Here is a 22,406-nt window from a genome sequence, read left to right on the forward strand (position 1 = left end):
GCATTATATACCGCTGTATTCAAAGAATGAATAACCCAAACACCACAAGTATGTCCTTAAAAAAAATTGGATAATTTTGCCTTAAAAATCCAATTTGAATCCAAAACTCCTCACTCACTCATTAGTCTCTAAAGAATTATAGCCTGTATAGTTATAATATTAGGAATTGCTTAGTAGCTCACAGATAGAATTAAAAACAATATTTTTTTCTCATTAAATATAGTCATCATGACCTTAGACAATTTGTTTCATGCTGTTCATCATATCAACATCACACGTAGATTTCTAATTTCACATTTATGTAAGAAGGGGACAATCCCCTTTTCTGGTTCCTTCTCTTAAACTAACATTGATCCCAACAGGTCTACACTGCATCACAGGTATATCACATCAGAATGACAAACCTCATCTGGGATACGATTCCTTCTTTTCTTCAACCCATTCTTCTGGGTCCAAGGCATTGGCAGTTTAATTAGATTAGGCCTTACAGCTTTCAAGTTAGAGCAATATGGAAGGTTGAGTCAAGCCTGAAGATCCTTATCATATTATACCAATGCTGATACAATCTAAATCTCTAGAGACTTATTTTTCTTTGGCAGGAAAAACAAATTTCACCATTTGTAAATGTTATTGAATTTATACACAATGGCTAAAGTGCCCATCCATTTAAATAAAAGCCATTAAGCTTAAAAAAAAAAAAAAAAAAAAAAAACAGGAATGCCAGCTCACATCTTGGCTTAACGCAGTAGCTGTAGTAGTTAAAGAGTTGATATGTCAAAGGGTCTATTTCCTGCCCTTGGAGGGGAAATGAACTCAGTGATCTGAAAGGTCTTTTCTTCTCCACCTACTCTGGTTGTGAGCATGCTGGCAGGCCCCAAAGCAGACTCACATGGTGCTTTCAAGGGATTTCCAGGCCTGGGGCCTCAGGTAGGGAGGACAGTACACCTGAAAGGTGCTGAGATGCTCCACACAGCCCCAGCTCCAGGGACTGAGACCAGGCAAACCCCCCAGAGGTCTCTGCCTCAGCCACCCTTGTGATAATGGCAGGAGGAGAGACTGGAGCTCTGTGGCCCAAATCCTAGCCAGGAACATCTGTCCTCCTCCTCTTTTGTCCCCTTCAGCAGCAACCACCTCATGCTACCAAATACAGCCCCAGTGCTGCATTTCGGGCTGAGAGATGGGGCCTGCCACCCATGACACAACTCGCCTCATAGCATGGAGGGGAAAAAACACATTTTTGGCATGCATTTGGCGTGGTCTGTCCTGCCTCTTGGTGTACACATCCACAAACATCTGAGGGTGCTGACTCCAAAGTAAATGCTTTCCCACCACTGGCCCTGGGACTTCCTGAAGAGGACAGAGGATCTGGGGCTCAGTCACTGGAATTTAACTTGAGACAGGGTCCTTTGGAAAATTAAAAGCAGATCTTGATTTTAGCATGCCAAGAGCCCTGCAGCAGCAGCAGCACAGTTTAGGGCTTACTTTCCAGTACCTCCATGGTACCAGCATGTTACTCACACATTACAAGAATAAAAAGCACGCTAAGGATTACATTTCCTTGCTAAAAGGCTCGCTTTGTAGCTTCACAGCTACAGAAAGTGCCAGTTCTCTCTTCCATGACATACAGATACCCTTTCCTGTTAAAGCTGATCAGATTAAAAAAAAATCCATCCCTTGACTCTAACCAGCAATTTGCTATACATTGTATAATTTTACCAAATCATCCACTCCAAAGGGAACGAAAGGCATGATTTCCAGAATGAAGTATGAAGTCACCAGAGTACAAAATTAACTCAGTGACCACATCAGCAAGAAGCATAAACAAAGTGGCAAACTTTGGTTGTGTTGCACAAGCAATTAATCACTTTCCTCTTAAAAAAGGAAGAGGGGAAAAAGAGACATTTCTCCATTTCTTGGGCATTTCCCTCTTTTCTTTTTTTTTCTTTTAAATTTTCCTGTGACACTGAACATAGCATTTACACAATTTCTGTAGAGTTACGTATTTAAAATCTAAGCAGCATTAAAAATCTTTGTAGAAAGATCAAAACCTGTTCAGGACCTACCTCTGCCAGAAGCAGCAGCTATGCTTTTCCACATCATCCCAGTTCACAAGTAGCAGTAGCGTTGACTGAAATATTTTCCTCTAACGCTTCACAAAAAAACTACCCAACATTTGCTTGGGTACACTGTTTATGTATTGTGAGTTAACTTCACATTTTGGTGAAAATAGACAGAATCAGAAAATAGAAAAGATTTGGAGGGATTATGAATCATATTTTATAAGTAGAGTCACTTCAACGTTGCAGAAACTACAACACTGAACATACTTTCTCATACTTTGCCTTGAAAAAAATCCGTCCCTGCTGCAGCAGAGCTGTAAAACGATACCGGCGGTGGTTTATTTAGCAATTCAGGCAATCGGCTTTGACAGATGACCAGCGAGAACTGTTTTCTGGAGACAAACCATTCATCTTAGGCGCAGCCTGCGACGGCAGAGGAAGCACGGCGGCTGGGGGCTCAGGCACGACACGAGCCTGCTCCGCTCTCTGGGCTTGGAGGGGGATTTCTCTCCTCTCCTCCCCACTCCCCAGCCCGAGCCCCCTTCCCTCTCCCACTTACCTCCCCCAGGGTGCCGGCTTCAGCCTCTCAGCCCCACGCTCTGCCGTCCGGACACATGGACACACGCGCAGACACACCGACTCTCCCTGCCCCAGGCAAGCCAGGAAACTGTGTCTAACACTTCCAAACGCTCAGCTCAGCCGTTGGGAACTAAAAACAGCCCTTGCCCGCGCGAGGCTGGATGTATTTTTGTCTGCAGGCTACACACCCTCCTCCTGGTGCTCAATTTTTTCCATTGGCGGAGCAGCACGATGCAGGCTTCACCAGAGGGTGGTTTTCCACCGGCCGCCTGAAGTGGTGCCGGGAGCAGCCCTCACTGGGCTCTCGGCCGACCCCGCATGCCACAGCCACCGCCGGCTTCCACAGCAAGGATGCTCGTCCAAAAGGAGCTCCTGGGTCTCTTATTTTCTCTCTTTATTTGGGTTTTGTTTGTAGTCCTTCTTCCCCCCCTACTTTTAAGCTTATTAGGAGTGAGTAGGTATTCCCAACATCCTTGGGTGAGCCGCCCCAGCGAAAACCTACCGCCCAAAACCACAGCAGGAATGTCACAGTCATGAAAACCCTCTCTTAAGAGCAGCTCTCAGTTGCATTTAACGTATCTACGCAACAGCATCATGTATACAGCTGCAAACTAACACTCTCTTCGCTGCTGCTTTCCTCTGTCACGCTCCTTATAGTATCATATGGAAGGAATTAGTTGCTTTTTTAATAACTAGCCTCAGATAAAACCAGTCTCTTTAGATGCAAATGACATCTCCAAGTTCCAATATAGGGAGCTAGGCTGTTAAATCTGCAGTTAGGCACATGAACAATCACATTGTTATCAGAAGGGATCAACACTTCCTTGATTGTAGCAACAGTTGGTGAACGAACTCAGCCAAAAAAACAAGGCGTTTATTCAATTATCCTAATAAAATTGCAGGGTCACATTTAAGTGCCAAGCATGAAACTATAGCCAAGTTATATTGCAGATGATGTATTAAATCAAAAAGAAATACATGAACACTGCAACAGAAATCATCAGAAACCCATGAAAGCCCCAAATCAATATTTACGTCCACAAAAACGAAATAAATATTTGCATAGTAACATAGGAATTGCTACCTAGCAGTGGACTTCTGTTTCACAGTTTCCAGTATCCTGTCTCACTGGAGAGGAAACTCCAAGACTCAGCAGCTTTGGCATAACTGAGAATAAAATTCTAGTTAATCTCCCAAGCACAGTTAAAGTTAACTTCTCCACTCAGAAATAACAACTCATGTGCCTTCTAAAACTTCCCAGGTTAGCAACATTAGCAATGAATATGCTTCAACTCTACCAACCTCAGTTAAGTTTTCTGTGAGTTCCATACTTTAGTTTTTGTAAGAGGCATCAGAGCAGTACAAGACTTAGGTCTGTACCCCTGGGTCTATGCCTGAATGTATATCTGGGAGCTCCGCGTCTGCTCATCGTTCTGGTGACAATTTCGGTCTCTGTGAAAAGCAAACTATTTTCTCTTTCCTGTTCCTGATATAGTTGTATTCTCTTCACTTAGCCTTGCTGTGGTCCAACGATTTCCATAACAGGCCAGGTCCAAGTCCTGGGATTAGTGTCACAAGCCATGTGGAAGCCATGACAGCTCCTGAGCCAAAGCACTGGGTCTCTCTCAGGAGCACTGGTTGGCCTCTGCTCCCACTCCCCTTCCCCCAGTCCTGCATTTCTCCCATTAGCCCTTAGTAGATTAAATAAACCACGTGCATATAATTCCTTAGGAAAGGTTAACATCCGCTCATCCCTGAAGCCTTTCATCAGCACCTGTTTTGCCGAATTTATCTTTCTGAAACGTGGATGTTCACAAGTTTAAATGCTATTCCCAGAGATTCCTCTCAAGCACCTCGTACAACAATAGTAATTCTTCCCTAACACAGACAAAAATACCTGGACTGACATATCCTAGGGCCCAGCTGAATCACATTAGTGGCACACGATCTTCCAGCAATGGATAATAAAGCTGTCTGTTCTGTTCCCTTCCTCTTTCATTTTCAGAGGGTGACTCCCAAACATCAACAGAGGCATTCTTCCTATTAGTGCAAAGCACTCAACCCTGCACTTTCTCCTCTTCCAAGTTCATTGTATTTTATCATTCCAGTCCTTGGGGTCATGCAGCTCCTTTCTTCATTATTTCTAAACCATCTCTATATTTACTATGTGTCCCACTTTGTATCAGCCAGTGTCATCAACACATACCCATTTGTTGTGGCAAGCCAATCAACACTTATGTTTGGTCTTAAGACCCGAGTCGATTCCCCCAGCTCTTTCATTTCTGCCCACCTCTAACATACTTACCTGACTACTTTTAGTGTACTGGTATAACATGTCGAAGGTGTGTTTTTCTGCCTTCTACTTGACTTACACAGAGGTTTAACATCCTCCACCTCAGGTGGCTGGGCATGCCTTCCCCGGTCCTCCAAGAGTCCTCCTCCTGCCCTGCTCCTAGGGAAGCTCCTCAGGGAGCATGTGGGTTGAGCTGCCTGGGGTTTGTCACAGACTAGGTCATGGGTTACAGCATAAGGGTCCTTCTTTTTTACAACCCCCAAACTGAGTCTCCACACCCACCTCCTCCTCCTTCTCTCACCCACTGCCTTGCCATTATCAGCTTGCAACAACCTGATAATGAAATAGCCTTTGGAGATCAACAAGGAGCAAGCAAGCTACATGCTGCCCACAATTAATCTCTTAGTACTATATGAAGTATTTATGCGCCTCACACTTTTCCATAAACATATCATCATAACACTGCTGGGATGGAGGAATGTGCCATTATCCTACTTTTCTAGGAAACTGCTGGGTCACGTAGGAAATTAAAGGGTATTTCAATACAGCGCGAGGAAACTATGCAGCTTGTGTTACTGCATGTCTCTGCTAGCTTAATGGCTTATAACGTCTCTGTTTTGCAGTAAAAACAAACCGTAGGATGTGCACAAAAGTCCATAAGGGAAGCAAAAATACAAGTTGTGCCTTTGGTAGCTGGCGGCTATATAAATGCTCTAGATTAATATACAACCCTCATAACATATTTTAAAACATATGTTCTACAGAATGCTTTAAAGCCAAGAACCTATTTTTATAGATGGAGATACATGAATTATCCAGATTAAACAGACAGCTATTTAAACACATTTTTACACTGCTTTTACACTAGGGACGCATTCAGATTTCACTTTGAAGGTGCTAAGAGATCCCATTGTCACCACTGTTTTGTCTTCTAAGCAATGGAAATCCACTAAGAAAAACAGAGAATACAGAAGTCCCCATCCTCCAAGCTAAGAAAGGACACCCATCTCCTTTATACTGAAGTCAGCCTACTGTTACAGAATGTCACCCCTATACAATATCTTTTCCTAGACACAGTCTGTTCTGTTTCTGAAAGACTAGAGTTCTCCACTTTGCCTCCTGCCCTCCCTAGCTGACAAGGACACAACAGACTCGCATGCAAGCCGCTGATGTACGAGGTTCCTCAGCTGATACACAGCAGACTCAGACGGGCACGTGCAGCCAGAGTTTGGTACCTTGCTGATTACAGCTCAGCCACAGACTGGTTGATGCGCACAGAGATTTCATGTCGAGTCCAGGGGTTAACATTAGATTTTTCCCCACTTTGTCTCCCAAAACAAAATAGGAGTTAAAGATATCTGAAGTAGCAAATCAGGCTTCTCAAACCAGAGCTGTAACAGAGCTCTCAAGAAAGCAGGGAAGTTGTGCTATGCAAGGTGTAACTAAGCTGCTAAAAAAATAATTACATGTTATTGTCAACAAGATAGCAAGCAGGCATGAATTTAGGAGCTTTGTTGATTTCACGACTAAAACATCTGAATCATGCAACATCTGCTAGAGAAATGTTCTCATTAAACTGCACTCAAGGTCTGTCCTTGGTGTCTTTGGCCCTGGAGGAGAACAGCAAGAAATGAAGCAGTCTCCTATTCACCCTTGGTGAAGGAAAACGCTACACCATACAAATTTCCTCCAGAAGACCTGTTTTCAATTTCTCTTCTCACTTTTCTGCAAACTAGTGCTCAACCCCTCCGCTTCCTGGTGTCATTTCCAAATGTTTGCCAGCTAGAAGAGGACAAAAATAATTGAATAATTGAATTTTATTACTTATGATTTATAGGAGCTTGGGACGAAAACAAAAAGGAGCCTATGCATTAGCACATGCGTTCTCTCCCGAGCTCACAGACCCAAGCAGGACATTTCACCTACTGAATGACAGCATCAACGTACCTCAAACAGCTCTGCCTGCAGGTCAGAATAGATGTCAAGCTACAAAAACTGGTTCATATGGGCAAAATGGGTTTTCCAGTGTCCAAAATGGGACATTTAAGGTACACAATAAACCACAGCTGATGTTTAAAGAAACCTTTTTCCTTTATTTTTATGTCACGTGGTTCTTTAGCATTGTTGCACACGTGAGGTTCCTATTTGTTGTTATGTTCTATTTTCAAGTGAGTTACAGAGAACAGTTGGGGAATCTAAGTGCCTCTGGTTACTGTCTTATTAATTTCAATATAATTAAATGAAAAAAAAGATAAAGCATGACCATGTGATAGCAGGGCAGAAACACTACTGAAAACTAGAAAATCAATTAGGAGAGAAAAAGAGAGGAACTATGCAGCAAACCCATCTCCTCAATTTCAATGACTGAGCGTAGCGGATGAGAGAAGCCGGCCTGCAATGATCACTACTGCTTACAAATAGCCCTGGCTCAGCTCAAAATCAGCTCCAAATCCTAGCAGGCCACACAGAGCTGTGAGCATCCTCCCTGCCCTGGTGAAGAAGGAGAAAACTCCATTACTAGAGGGGCAGCACTGTCACCACAGAAGGACATCTCTGAGACCAGCATGGCCCTCACAAGCCCTGGTAGCTATTGCTACAGAGAGGCTCACCCTGAGCGGCCTGAATGGCTGACATCTTTTCATTTTTTTTTTCCTTCTGAAATCTTTGCTCCTGAAGAACAAGGTGATATACCAGACCAAGATAGGACCCCTTCTGAGTAATATTTACTACTTTCCATACCACAAGAGCAGCCCCAATGCATCTTTTTTGACAAGCATGCTGTTTCGGGGATGCATTTTTCAATAAACAACTGGCAGTAACAAATCTTTGTTAACAATGGAACTGTTAATTGTTTCTTCCTAACTACAATTAAAAGTTGTTCAACTACAACAGATAGGTGTAAACATGCTCTCAATTTAGGACCATTTCTTTGCAGGGACTCAAATGCAAAATGGAAAAAAATCCATCAAAAATATGACCGAAAACATTTTTAAAATACATTAGGTTAAAAAAATTAGAAGTGAAGCCTTCACACATGCTGTTAAAAAAAGCACATGTCTATTAAACATGTAAAAATATTTGAAGGTGGAGTCATTTGTCACAAGAATATACTAGGAGCTCTTACAACATAAATATTTATAAAGCACAGATGTTATTTCACATAGCATTGCTGCCATAGCTTGTTCCATTAACTGATCCAACAGACCAGCTAATTGCTTGTGCAAGACTGACTATTTGCAATCACCCATTTAAGACAGAAGCACAAACATTTGCAGGAGGTGGGGAAGATATAAGGGGTTGTTTTCTAACGAAATATATGAAATGTTTCATTATAATGCTGATTATCGTTTCATCAATTAATTTAGAAAAAATTGCAGGCATAAGTATCATTACAACAGGGTAAGTATGCCAAAGATTCCAAGAAAATGACATCAAATCAGTGTTTGCTTTAATAGCATGCACCGAAAGGCATACAAAACTGATTTTATTACATAACGAAGTTTACCTAAAGCAGCTCTGCACGGGCATATGATATTATAGGAAGTTTCAAGATATGAATTTTTCCCATGAAGTCTCAGATCCTAAGGTTATATGAGACACAACAAATTCCGTTTAAAATACATCTAACCCTTCTGTTTGTAGAGGGCTTCAAAAAAAAAAAAAAAAAAGATTAACACAACAGAAGGAATATTAAAGAAACCAAAGTAAGTTTTTTTTTAAGCCTTGATTGTGGTTTCTCGTTGTTAGCTGGCAAACATACTTAAAAGCGGTAAATCACAATATTTGGAGATTACAATATTATTCAATTAACAGAAAGAAATACCGGGGTATAAAAGCTAGAGTAAATCTGGCCAACATGTGTTGATTATACCCACATGCACTGGCTAAAGGGAGCGATGCACGGATCTTGTAAGTCGCTGCAAAGATATTTGCCTGCAGCAGAACTAACAATAAGAACAAGTTCAACATCTGCCAGGGTGTCCAACTGCTCGACAATTTTTCTGGTCAGAGGGGGCATTGTTTAAGTTGACAGGTTCCTAATGGTCTGAATTATTTAGCTATTCTCCAAAGACTCTTTCTACTCATTAGAGGGGAAAATGCGAAACAACACAGGCAGGGTTCCCTCGCTCCCCGGGAGCCGATCATGCTAATTGAGGAGAACATCACAATGTGTCCCATTTTAATCACATGAGTTAAGCAGGCAAGGAGCTTCCATTATCCCTACAGTACAATAAAAGACCGAGGCGCCGGCTTCTGCAAGGATGCACACCGCAGTATATCAGCTCAACATTTTTTTTTTTCCCCGCTTTGAACAAAGAGGACATATGTTGTTGGTGAGCGCTGCACCTACCAAGCAAATAAGTAAATTCTGTTAAAGAGAAATTCGAAGGGGAGGGGGACAAAAAAAAAGAAAAAAAAAGCTATTTATTGATTTTTCTTCTCAGCTGTCACACGAGAGATGACAGGCATAAATAAACTAATAGAGCGGCATGGGAGGTTACAGGCAAATGACACTCCTACTTACAAAGTCAGATCATTCAAAGACATTCCCAAGTATATCTACAGAAACGAGGGGGAACGCTACCAGTGAGGGAGCAGAATCACAGCAGCTTTACTTTTGATGGATTATTTCTCAGCCACTTATCTTAACAGTAATCAAACACATTCTGCAGCAGTAATTATCTCGTGTAATCCTAGCCTCACTGAACATGGGAAAAATGTAATAGTCTCGGAATCAACAGGACTGTGGTTCTTTTTTCTTTTTTCCATGGCATCAGGAGACCTCCAGTAATTTGGAATCACTTCAAAATTGCAGCACCTGAACAGAGTTCCTCATAGAAACTTGGTACGGAATGGCAGAGCAGTAATTAAGCATGTCTGCAGCACAACTCTATTACCAAAACACGGACCATGTGTGAGAAGAAAGAGATTTACGCATGCATTCAAAGGCTATAGAGGAAGACATGTAAATATTTAGGAGATTACCATATGGAACACGACAGCTACATGGAATAGCCAGTCTGATGGAAGGACAAATGGAATAAGGAGATTCAAAATTAATATTATTACTTCTGTTCCTAGGCAACCGCTATATGGATAAGAAATAGCAAAGATAAATTACCTAAATGCTTATAATAGGAGTTCAAATATTCAGGAAATTCCTTTCCCATTATTTAAAAAGATGCTACAGAGATAAACCTTTCAATTAATATGAACAAAAATTAAGCCACTGGTTTACATAGAAAATCTATATTTTGTCATCTGTGTATAAACATTTCCAGAAGCAGAAGATTAATTCAGCAAGCTAAACGGGAAGACATAAAATATTTTGCCGGCATGACACTGTGAATAAATAACTAAAAGCCCAAAAAAGCAAAGAGACAACACAATACTGGCCTATTCAACCATAAAATTCATTTCCAATAACCACATTTCAGCATGCAGCTTAGATCGTATGTAGTATTCTCTTGTTTCAGAGCATGCAAGATTGATTATTATAGGCTCAATTGTCCCATACACAGGCAAACAACATGTAAGGAATAATTAAATCAGCAAGACTCCCCCCACAGAGCCTCCTACACATGCTTACACTCAGGCAAAGCAGGGGTGGGGTCTCTCCCATGAAACAAAAGTGCAGGATTATGCTAGAAGCCTGAGACCATCTGCACAAAGTCATGTGGCCAGGGATTTCCTCTTCCCCTTGCTGTGCATAGGGCATCCTTTCCCACCTCTAGTCTGAGCCGCACAGGGGGCAGCTGAGCTGAGCTTTAGCGCCCTGCCCAGGGACAAACGGGAATAAGGGACTGGGGGTTTCTGAGGTCCTCGTTGCCTGTACTTACTGCCTTCGAAGCTAAGCCACTTAAGGATGTAATCCTTTATACCTCCATTTACAGAAGTTCGTCACGTCTGGGTCATTCTGGTCCCAGCCCAGCCCCACTTGTATCCCCCTCCAGGCACAGACACCCTGCTTTTATCCATCTCCTGGGGACAGAGGCAAGGAGCTTTTCCCTTGAGCCACGAAAACCGCAGGAAAGATGCAAGCCTTTACCCGTTCATATCCCCCAGTTTCGTGTGAATTAACAAGCGAAGCATTGGCATTTTCTGTTTCCTATTTTCTTTCTAATTTGAGTTCCTTTCTCCTTGCCTGAGGTAGAAAACTTGGATCAGGGAAGGAAAAAAAAAGTTCTTGACCTCAACAGGATATTTTGTTAGGGTATGGCAGCCTCAAGGACTCTTTCCTCTTTCCTGGCATCTGAGAAGGGGGTTACAATTAACGTTCCTGCTGGTTCACTTTTTCCATGCAAGGCCCAGAGGGGAACTCTATAGCATTTTTCCATATATAACGAAACATTAACTCTATTCGCAGCAAAGGCAACCCACAAAGCAATGTTTGGATGCTCTTTGACTTCAGTATCCCTAAGCAATTTGCAGAAGCGGATCTGTTTTTTCCGAAGTCCTCTATTCTGTCTAAACAACATTCAAACCCACGTGAAGTCTATTCAGAAGCAGTGATTTCAGAGTCCTGCCTGCTCTCTCCCACCTTATCAAGCTGCCTTTCAGCTTCCTGAAATATTGTTGATGACATAATGATATTAGTAAGACAGAGCTTGATCCAAGCCAAGTGCGGAGAATAGAAAGGCTCCCACTGACTTCCGTGGGCTTTGGTTCACGCCAAAAACAGGGAAAGTACCCAGAGGATGAAGTCACCCAGATCTGCTTTTAGACTTCTTTTTAGTACGGTCCTTAAAAATAGGCCTAACTTCAGATGTTGCGCTCCTGACTTTATGTTTGGCTGGCAAGGTACACTGAGCCAAAACATTAAAACATACCCCTTGCCTTGGCTTAAGTTCAGCTTATTACCTCTTTACTTTTCTGCAAATTTGAGATAAAGTAAAAATCAGGGAAATGTTACTTTTAAATAAAGCAAAACTACCATCATTTCTAACTGTGCTAAATACAAAAGAGAAACACTCTGCTCACCCAACACATTCATCACATAGCAAGTTTATCAAGGCTGACTCTAGTTCTGCAATATATGAGACTGTCTACAAGCTCTTCTTGCAGGCTGGATTTGTGAAATGCAAGATGACCTCAGGGCCATCCCCAGGAAATCCTCAGCTCCTCTCTATTCATCAGAAATATTAAGCAGTCATTACCTTCCAGGTCCAATCAAATCTTGTTAAATATCCTCCAGTGATATATAAATTGGTCATCCTTCCAATGCAAGATTCATGTCTGGACCTCGATTTTGAACAATATTCAAAAACTAGGAATGTCTGGATCTCAAGGCTTCGCTTAATTGTGTCTGGAATAAATCAAATCCACAGTCTAGTTTGCATTTCAGCTCTACATTTTCCAAGTAGTTCCAATGTAACATTTTAATGCGGACCTATTGCTACTTTTAGTAATTAGAAGTGCTCAAAACTGTTCAAAATTAATGTGTTTAGTAACACCCTTTTCTTGAAGTGTGAAATTTTGGAAAGCACAAGTCTAACTCAAAATCTGCATCATGTTCTTGTGAATTACCATTTTGCAACAACAAACTGCTAAGATTGATAACTATGAAATTGTGTGTGTGCACGTTCATATATCAAACACAGAACCCCTTATTTTCAGTCTATATTTGTAAGGTTTAGATCGACTGCCAGTGCTCAACATCCCGAGAGGCAGAAAGTCATCCCCAGTGGGGACAGCTGTTAGGCCGACCAGCATCTGAAGAGCTGAGTGAAACTACAGGGACAGTGTGGCAACAGCATGCTGTTTTTAATAAACCAGATTAACCCCAGTTACACAGTTTGTAGCTGTTACAGCAACCAAGCCAACACCTCAACATGGACCAAGGAGAAAGCTCAGCGGTGAGGCTTGCAGAGATTGCAAGCATTTTTGAGTTGAAACTTTGTCAAGGCACGAAGAAATAAATGATTTAAACTATGAACAATTCCATTCCTAGGAAATGAGAATGGCCAACTAACCCAGGGTCATGCCAGGTTTAGGGACAGAAGGGCAGAGGGAACAGCTTGTTTGTTGTGTTTGGGGTTGGTTTTGACACAATTGCTTATGAGAACTGTTGCTGCAGCAGAGGCAGGGTTCAGAAGTGCTGTCAGAAAAACACAGAAGGGAAGGAAGAGGACCAGAAATTTGTCAAAGCTCCACACCCATGGCTGCCAGAGTTTCTGGGATGTCTAGTCAAGAGCAGAAACAGAAACACATCTTCACATGGTCTGGCAGTGGGAGCCGAGAGGCCCTTAAGCCAAATGTTTATCAGCACTTGCTAGCCACAGGCTGATAGGAAAATGGAGACGCTGGCCAGCCCCTTGGCAGGAGTCTGACCAGAGCCTTCTGGCCCACAGCTAGCTCCCCCCAGGGCCAAAGCCCCTTTGTCTTGGCATGGAGAGAAGCCCCACATGTTTATGAACCCAAGCTGGTAGGTGTAGCTCACTGGCTCACCAATATTTACTGCCTTTTTTCATGCCTGCTTCCTATGGGTTTCTGTGGTGGGCTCCTAGTCATTACAGACTATGGACAAAAGCAGTTGCCCTATTTGCATATACTAGATTATTTGGCGATAACAGGCAAAATGCCTTTTCCTCGCTGACCCTGAAATACAAGAAGTTATGAATAAACGCAAGTGGATGCATTTCCTAAAGACAGGATTACAAATCAAACTCTGTTGCCCTGAAGAAAATTCACCTCTTTACAAAGTAGTCTCTAGAGAGGACTGTCTCTTATTCTGCCAGTGCAGGCTGGGCATCAAATTTGACCCATCATAACATGTAGCACTTTCCACTTGCTTTGCACCAGTGTAAATAAGTGCAGAATAAGGAAAGCTCTTGAGAGATGCTGCCTGGGTAAATCACTTTTTGTGCAACAAAAAGTGGAAATAGCAGATCTGGTCTCCCCTTTGCCTTCTGCCATTTATTCTTATTGGTTGAGAAAATAAAGTTATAAACAAGCTTGTCTCAAGAATAATTGGGAGGAAGCCAGTCTTTTCAAAATCCTGGAAGCTGGGTTAAATAAATACCTGAGTTCAAAGCACAGACTCAGAGGATGGCATTTCTGGCAAGCATACAATATGGACTAAGAAAACCATGTCATTAATCTGGGAAACGGAATTTCTGGTGATACCAAAAGTACCATTTACTAACCTGGAAATACAATTTCACAGGAGAAAAGCATTGTGTGGCTTTTCTGTTATGCACACATTTATATTTAGAACTATCAATTTATCCTTTCTTTCTGTATTATTGTGTTTCTCATACCACATAGAGCTTTATGCAGTTACTCCTAGGAAGCCCATAAACAGCAACCTTTTTCCTGTGCTTGGCTTTTACTGTTCAGCCATTGTACTGCTTTTTCCTCTTTCCTCCCTTGGGACTAGAAGCACAAGTTTCTTTCACTTTCCCTTATAATACAGGTCTTGCTCAGTATTATTTTTCTATTTTCTATTGTTATTTTGTGCTGTATGAGGTGATGTAGCCATTTAGGATCCAAATGAGGTGACAGATGAAACAGTAACTTTATCCCACAGACTGCAGGCTCCAGATCGATACCAGAACTGGGGGCTAACATAGCAAAAGGATGACCATCTTCTCAGCAAAACTAAGCACAAAACCTCATGAATTCATGTTTGGCTGGCTCTAAACCATGAGGTCATGTGCTAGATTTTTCTTTCAGATGGATAGTAGGTTTTCCTTTTGAAAGAAAAAGGCACACCTTCATGGTATTTTAAAGCAATTTTGGTGGTAGCACCTACACGACCACTTACTTGACAAAGAACACCATAATGATGCCTAACCAGCCTCTCTACATCAGTAATAACTCCAATGAAATCTCTGCAAGTATTCTGTAGCAAAGTCAGAAATGGTGGGGAATGGAGAAAGCTGGGTCTTCCACTGCATTCATCTATGTTACACCATTTCAACTGCTCTCTGCTTCCTCTATATTGTCAGCTGCAGGCTGATCCTGCAAGCACACTGGCATATACGTGAATCGAGAAACCTGCATTTCAAGAGCATGTGGAAGATTTGTGTGACTTGTGTAAGTCAGCTAGGGAACAGCAGGAAAAAAAAATCATTCTACTTCTTTTGAAAAAAATAGTCATGTCAGATTTTTCTGAAGGCAATGAAGGCTGCGTGAAATTATGAACTTTAAAGTCTTTTTTTTTTTTTTTTGCTAGAGCATTCAGTTTTCAAGCTGATTCTGTCCCTTAGAACACCCAGTGAAAAGCTGACAAATGGGAGAACAAAACAAAAACATTTCACTTGCACAACATTAATCAGGCAGGAACTCTAGAAACTGAACAAATTGAAACTGTGGCAAACCTCCCCCCCTCCCAAAAAATACCCACAACAGATGACAAAAGTATCAAAATTGTCTCATTTTCCCAATAAAAATGCCTGAAACCAGATGGGGTCCCCCAAAGACATGGTCTGGGTTCTTACTTATATTAAAGTAAAATCCAAATCTGATCATTTTAATCCACCATAGCTAATCCTATCTACCTTAAAGTAACTAGCACAACTATCCTTCCTCGTTAAATGTGTTATCTCTTCTGCTCTTTCCCTGTTTCAAGAATTTGAGATACATAGTTCTTATGAGCAGGAAGTTGCTGCTCTACAGAACATATACTTTCCTCCTTCTTCAGTTTTTGGGAGGGAAGTTCTTCATTTTGCCTTCTGATGTGAAGCTCTTCCTCGACACAGCTCATCCCTGTTGTTTGGTTTGTTTTTTGTTGTTGTTGTTTTGTTTTTTTTCTGGAAAAGACACATCTGTGGAAGCTTTAGATACACCACCAGCAGACAGAAGAGGAAACCCACACCTACAGTAACGTAGGTCATTAATCAGTCCATAAAGCTGTTGTCAAGACCTGGAGTAAGTTCACAGACTACTTGGTGTTCATAAAGTTTTCACTGAACATCTGTTGAGGGTGTGGGAGTCTACAGCTCTTAATACAACTGATTTAGCCAAGATTAGGTTAAAAAAATAAAATAGAAAAATAAACTACTAGTGTTGAGACTATGTATCTTAGGGTGTCTACTCTTAACCTACTTTAAAAAACATCTTCTACCTGGCAAATTTTAACATTTTTCCTCAACTCTGTCCCAAATACTTGCTGCTGTCCTACTTGCTCCATTTCTTCTGCAGTAACTTCCCTTTTGTCCAACAGCACATGTTTTCCAGACATCATGTAATTTAGTTATATCCATCATGTCCCAGCAAAAAGCCAGGACAGAAACTGGTCCGCAACTGCAGCAGGCCTCCAGGGACAAAATCAGCAGTGCAAAACTGCAGTTCAGCAGCAGCTTTCATTAAATATGGTTGTTCCCCTTCTCTTTGAGAAAGAAAATCATGTTTATTCAACAAGGTATTCATCACTGCAAAGAAAAGGACATTTTACAGTCACATACTGACTGCTACCTATCATAATGGCAAAAATTTAAGAGAGATATGATGATAAATGATGGCGGTTTTTTGAACCAACTTTTTTTTAGTTCAGCTAAATAACTGAATATTTTGATAAACTTACTTGACTCTCCTCTTGTAGCCACTACATTTAAGATGTCCCAGTCAGCCAACTAAAACAAATACACTGTTTATCCATTTTAAGTACGTCCAGCTTCCAAAAAAATAGAACTTGACACAAATAATAAGAGATTAACAAGCCATGAAAATATCATGTGTAAATGTACATATAAAAGTATCAAAAGTAAGAATTTGCTAAAATTACTTACAATCATACAAATGTTTAAATGAAAATGAATCAGTATAATGTGACTTGCGGATATGCAAAAAGATAAGTTCAATTACTCTCCTCAGCTGCAAAACAGAATTTCTTATTGGTAAATAACCAACCCATCTTTAGGAAAACAACTAGTGTCCAGTGCAAAACAAATTTAACACCTTGGGATCACCTGCTAAGGAATTCTAATAGCTATTCAAGTCATCAAGTCCTCTCTCTGATTTCACCATTGATTCTAACCTAACAGTCACATTTGAGTTCTTCTTACAGATCTTCATAAGGAATATTTCAGCAACAGATAATGAAAAGAGAAAACTGCAATAAAACTGTGATTTCCAAATTAGAACTAAAAAGCAAAAATCAGAAGACAATGCTGGTCTCCTCTGTGGCCTTAAAGGCTGAACAAACACACCCACTACCACCATACATAGGTCACCCTTAAAATGGCAACACAAGGAGCTCCAAACCCTCCCATGCTTTTGAAGCCATTTCTCCAAACCCATATGGGACTTGAACACAGTGAAAGCCCGCAGTTGGAGACATCAGATGCTGCTCTGGTTTTCCAAAAATGAGTTCCCATTTAAAACTCTGGTTCCCCACAGGGGAGGTAAATGGGTTGGTCGGTTCTGTCCTCCCTTCCCACTTCCCTCCTCAGGCCACCCATGAAGGTAACGCCATCGCATAATAAACATCAGATGAGATGGCATTTACCCTGCCATGCTTGTACAAGAGCTGCAGCTGGTCGTGGGACCTTGTTGCAGAGCTACTGCGTGAGGAGGCAGCCCCAAGCCCTCCCTTTCCAAGGCCTCCACCATGGAACAGCGCGGGCCACAGCTTGCGATACAGGTGGCAAGGAGGCCGGTCAGCAGCCGGGTTCAATGCTTGCTGGAGGATGAGCACATCCAGCCAGAAATGTCCAGCCAGCAGGTGGAGGAGGCAGCAGAAGTCCAAGGTCACTGAGAGAAACACGTTTGCCCTGGCCCTGAGATAAATCCAGGCGGCGCTTTCTCAGTAAAGCGCCAGCTGAAAGGGGGACTGGGATGTTCAGGGAGAGCAGCAGATCGGTCGGACTGCCTCCTACCATTTCACTCCAGCTGCTTGCTGGACTTACTTCACTTGATATATTCACCATAAAGGAACAATGCTTCCACAAAGAAATTCTCAAATTTTTACGTCACTCCATTTCCTCATTTAAATAACCCAAACAGCAAACAGACACCAAAAGGCATGTTGGTATTTTACACAGCAAACATTACCAACAAGAACAACCACCGACTTTCATCTGGGGGGGGGGGGGGGGGGGAAGCTTAAGGAGTGATATCTATTTGTTGCTCTGGCCTCTTGAACCCCCTTGACTATGTCCATAGGAAAGTCTTTTAAGGACACTTTAAAATACACTGGCACATGTTTCACAATGGAGTGTTATCCTTTTGCTCCTCACCCCTGTGACAGACAATCCCAGGAAGCTGCAAGTCCTGAGATCTCTCTGGTCAGCGTCTTCTGTAATCACAGCGAGGCAGCAAGGTCAAAGAGAGAATAGTAGCCATAAAACAATTTTTAATGCTACTTTTCATTTTATTCTTTTTTTTTGTTGTTGTCATTCAGAGTCACCTTGCATGAAGACTAAAGAAAACATGCTCTCTCTCTTCTCACAAGGAAAGCATTTATCCACTTAGATTTCAAAGTCTGCTTTTCTTTTTTTTCTTTAATGCTTTTATTTCCTTCCAGAGAGCAAGAAGAGACACACACACACATACACATACACACAAAAGTGATATATTGTGATCCCAGCCGGCTTCCTGTCCTGGTTTGCATCAACAGTGTCATGAAATGAAGAATGACATAATATGCAATGGCTCCCCTGGCTTTGAAAAACACATGTTCGGGTGGCACATACACTCCACAATACTGCAGCCAGAGAGCACAGTTAGAGTGCTCAGTTTCCATTTGTGAAAACCTCAGAAAAGCACTTTAAGCACAAGTTTAACACACTGTTATCCTACTGACGTCCTATATCCTTAACTGATGCTTATTCATTTTTTAATTTTTTTTTTTTTTTAAATGAAATTCCTCCATTTCTGACCTTTTCACTTCATGGCAACTTAAAGAAGTTTAATGCAAGCTAATATTAAATTACAATTATGAACTTTTACAATTTCCTTGGAGATGCATAACAGGAGAGGTGCATTAAAAACCCACCAATTACAAGAAATGTTATTTTAGTAGATAACTCATTAGTTAATTCCTTCAGTTTCTTTTGAATAACAGCAAGTATATTACCAGACACACTAGAAAAGATGTGTACTTTTTCATTAAAACACACACACACTCAATTTCTAGTGAGCAAGAAGCATACAGCATATGAAAAAACAGTATTTAAAGTGCTCAAAGCAAAGCCCCGACGTGCACAACCCTATTAAAATGAGCAATAAGTCTTGCATATAAAGCTTAGCACTTTCCAGCTCTAAACTTTTAGGCTTGTGAGCAAGACTGGAGACCAGACCGGCTTCTGATGTCTGGATATATTACCAAATTCTAGAAAGGCAACTTAGAAGTCAAAAGTTACAGATTTACAGGGAAATAAATCAGCAGTCTTCTCTGAGCAGAGGAACCACTGAGGCTAGGAACCAGTGAGGGTAAGACTTCTTTTCCTACTTTTCATACTCTATAGAAAAAATAAAAGATTTGACACTATACTGAGCAAAGCAGAAAAAAATAAATAAATATCACCTACTACCAATTTCTCCTTTTCCTTTACATTCCTAAAGGTGAAATCCTGGTTAGACCAAAGTGAGTATGAGGTCCCTTGCTGCAGAGCGACTCTGCCAGCAGTACCTGCAAGAAGGTTGGGCTGGGCTGGCAGGGCACATTCAGCAAAGAGCCCCAGGGCCATTAGCTAGAGCTTGGAACTGCACAAACAAGTGACTCGCATGGTTTTGCCCATTTTCCTTGTAAGTTCTCCCCCCCACCTTTTTTTTCTTTCCTCCATAATCAAAAATCATGCAGGAAGTTACATTGGAGGAAAAAAAATATATATATCTCTTTTTCACTGTGAAACTCTCTGACAGTTTGCATAAAAAGTGAGGTCAGGGTATTTGCCTATCTGTCAAAATCTCAGTAGTCAGGGAGCAGGTGCATTCCTCTGGGACCCGAGAGCCCCAGTTCCTGACCCTACCGTAAATGTAAGACTTGAACCTGAGTCCTTGAACAGGAAAGCGCAGGGACTTCCAAATACAGTCTGGTCCCTCTCCCTCCTCCTCTTCAGGCATTGCCCTGACAACTTGTTTGGGAGCCCAGGGTCTACAGAAACCAGCATAAGCCAACACATTTCACATTTGACAAACTTTTATTCTCTGGATTTAACTTTTTTGTTTTCAGACTGTTCCAGCTGGCTGGTGTTGCAATGACCACACGTTAGGATGGCTGGAGGCCAGCAGCCAACACATGCAGCTTCTTCTCTTGTTTTCATCAGTGGCAACCTCGATGTATTTTTCCTTACTGATGTCTGAGGAGTATGAGACAGACAAGGTGATCAGACTATCATCACTTAGCAGTCCTGAACTACAGGACTCCTAATTTTGGAATGGGTAAAGTTATTTTACATGTTATTTCCTGTGTTATGTAGCCATTAACTGGGACTTGGAGAAGCTGCAAACTGGGCAGGAACCAGGGAGAAGAGAGATGATAATGGTACTCCAGATGATGACTTTCACATGGCTGCAAAAGTACCACAAAACTCAGAGCACGTGCACTGTATAGGGAGGGGGTGATGGAAAGGAGGTGATAGCTTTAAGTCCCACTCCATCCTGCCCAATAAATCTGTCTGACAGATCCCCACAGGCCTGTATATCATTTTGTCTTTTTGTAATTAGGAGACCAGCTGCAATTCCTTGGCCAGAGCCCAGCCAAGCTTCCCATGCTCCTTCTATAAGCTTCTCCAACAAACATCACTAAGAAGCAAAGAAACTGAAGACAAAATTTAGCATGTGACAAAATCTTCCATGTGTGACCTCTGTACCGGGCAACCTGTGAACCTATATCAGAATGACTTTTTACATAAGGTTATGACAACAAAAAAATGCACCTGGATAGCCTATGGGCTTTGTGTCCCACCCAGCGTTTCTCCTTTAGCTGTCTCTCCCCACATCATCTCCCACTTCTATCCAACTTGAATGAAGAAGCACCACCAATCCCAGATAAATATGTACAATCTATAGCAGAGTAGCTCCTCGTCCAAGTCCAATGATAAAGCAGCTTGATAAGGTATTTACTGGAGGGAAGCATATTTTCCCCAAAAAAATACTTTCACAGCATATGAGAACTTAATTCCAGAAGCAGGGAGAAGCCAGTATCAGAGAGAATCCACTTCCCTTTTGTATATTCAAGACAATGAAATATAGCTGCCTGAAATGCTTCCCCTTCCTTTTTTCTCCAATAAAAAGTTACCCTTTTAGGAATTAGGAATTTGCTGGTATCTTGAGACTTTTCACTGGAAGTAGCAATTGCTTGCAAGAAGCTGGAAATGAAGAGTAAATCTAAATTGTGCATGCCACTTTGCCTCCAGTGAGCTTAGGAACAGAAATATGAACTGTTGTCCTGCATATCTTCCATCTGCTGCTTCTCCTATTTCCCCCTGGAACACTTCATTTAAAACAAAAAGGAGAAACAAACAAAAAAAAAAATCAAAAGATCCAAATAATTCCTCAGTAAGCATTGCATTTCTGTGCTATATGGGCATCCAAGGTGAAGGTTTTATTAAAGCCTGTGACCTAAAGTTACTCCCAAGGCTTGGAACCCTTTGAAAACTCTTCTTTCAGAGAAAAGATAAGAAACAAGTACCCAGAGGCTGCTGGAAAACTCTGCAAACCTCCCCAGTGATATCGTTGCCACTTGTAGTAGCAAGGGAAGGAAGACTGAGCTATCCAGGTCCATGCTCTTTGGGAAGTAACACTGGGGATATACTCTTAAATTCACTTTAACACTTATTTCATGATACAGTGTTCATTTATATTTATTAAGAAGCAAAATGCTGCCCTTCACTCCATGATAAGCAGCACATTTCATCAGCTCATCCCTGAAAACACTGGACAGTGCTGACATAGCTTCTCATCAGGAAAGTGAGCAGCAGCGCAAACACGAACAGATCAGATCATCCTGCTCTCATCCCAGTCCCACACCCCATTTTCTCACTACGTCTTTGATCACATCCCCAGTGCATGCAGCAGGGAACAGCCTTCAATGTTAAATCCAGGGCTTCTTCCAACCTAAGCAAATGGGTAATGATGAGATATTTTAAAGGAATCTTGAGAAGACCATTCAGAGGAGAGGAAACTGCAGTGGATTATAGAAAAATATGTGCAATGAACAACTTCTGATTCACTTTAGCTTCCGAAGGCAGTGATCAGACACCATGTTAGTTTCGCACAGGATACAATGGGAATGATCACGCTCCACATCCCTAGAGGCAGGCTTGATGCTTGGTATTATGGTGATAGTCTAAATAACTAGAACCATTTAATGTTAAAAAAAAAAAAAAAGGCCAAGAATTACAAGTCTCTCAACAGGGCAGAGAGCATATTAGGCTGCTACTGAATTAAGTCCATGTAAAAACAATCCTTGCCATGATGTGTTCGTTGTTCACGGGCAGGATGGCAACAGATAGCAGGCAAACCGGGGCTACCTGAAACTCCCCAGCAAAGTGGTATCACCACTGCCGCACACACACACACCAGCA

At 41.6% G+C, this 22,406-nt stretch overlaps 1 protein-coding gene across 11 annotated transcripts in view; it reads right to left on the reverse strand.

The window, feature by feature from the left end:
• TIAM2 (TIAM Rac1 associated GEF 2) overlaps positions 1-22,406 on the reverse strand; it is a 170,621-nt gene that overhangs the window by 95,477 nt on the left and 52,738 nt on the right. The window contains exon 1 of one of the 11 annotated variants that reach the window (XM_050710025.1): positions 2,620-2,844. The exons of the other annotated variants lie outside the window; for them this stretch is intronic. The gene's annotated coding sequence lies outside the window, so the exon portion shown is untranslated. Of the gene's footprint in view, positions 1-2,619; positions 2,845-22,406 lie in introns of those variants that run through there. 11 annotated transcript variants of the gene reach the window in all.

The sequence above is a fragment of the Cygnus atratus genome, chromosome 3, assembly GCF_013377495.2.
Source record: "Cygnus atratus isolate AKBS03 ecotype Queensland, Australia chromosome 3, CAtr_DNAZoo_HiC_assembly, whole genome shotgun sequence".
NCBI lineage: Eukaryota > Metazoa > Chordata > Aves > Anseriformes > Anatidae > Cygnus > Cygnus atratus.